Source organism: Octodon degus, unplaced genomic scaffold (assembly GCF_000260255.1).
Source record: "Octodon degus isolate 3935 unplaced genomic scaffold, OctDeg1.0 scaffold00001, whole genome shotgun sequence".
NCBI classification, from domain to species: domain Eukaryota; kingdom Metazoa; phylum Chordata; class Mammalia; order Rodentia; family Octodontidae; genus Octodon; species Octodon degus.
The window spans coordinates 12,815,917-12,816,466 of record NW_004524577.1 but is presented as its reverse complement, the minus strand read 5'-3'; positions in this window follow the sequence as shown (position 1 = coordinate 12,816,466).

Genomic DNA, 550 nt, shown 5'->3' with positions numbered 1-550 from the left:
AGAGAGAGAGAAAGAGAAGAACCAGGCATTTCCCAGACTCCTGGAAGAACACTGGTAGTGCATCTGCGCATGCTCCACCTCCAACTTCAGAAGCAGCTGTTCCTAAGAAGGACCCATTCTCCTAAGTGATGGCATCTTTATTTTTTCTTCTCTTCTTTCTTTTCTTTTCTTTCTTTCTTCTCTCCTCTCCCCTTCCCTCTCCTCTTCTTTCCCTCTGTTTCTCTCTGTATTTAGTACAGGGTCTTACTACACAGCTTGGACTCATAGCGATCCTCCTGCTTTCAGCCTTCCCAGCACGGGGATTACAGCCCTGCACCACCACGCCTGGTCTCTGTGGCTGGCTCTGCCGGGGGGGGGGAGCGCAGCACGTGGTGCCAGGGATCAGACCCCGATCCCTGCGCTTGCCTAAGCAGGCGCTTGGTCCACTAAGTTGCAGGCCCATGGCACATTTTTTAATGATGTTCACATTTTTATTTTAAGTAACTTAATTCTCCACTAAGCTGTCAGCAGATCTTTAACATTGTGCTCTGTAATATATATTTCCTTCCTG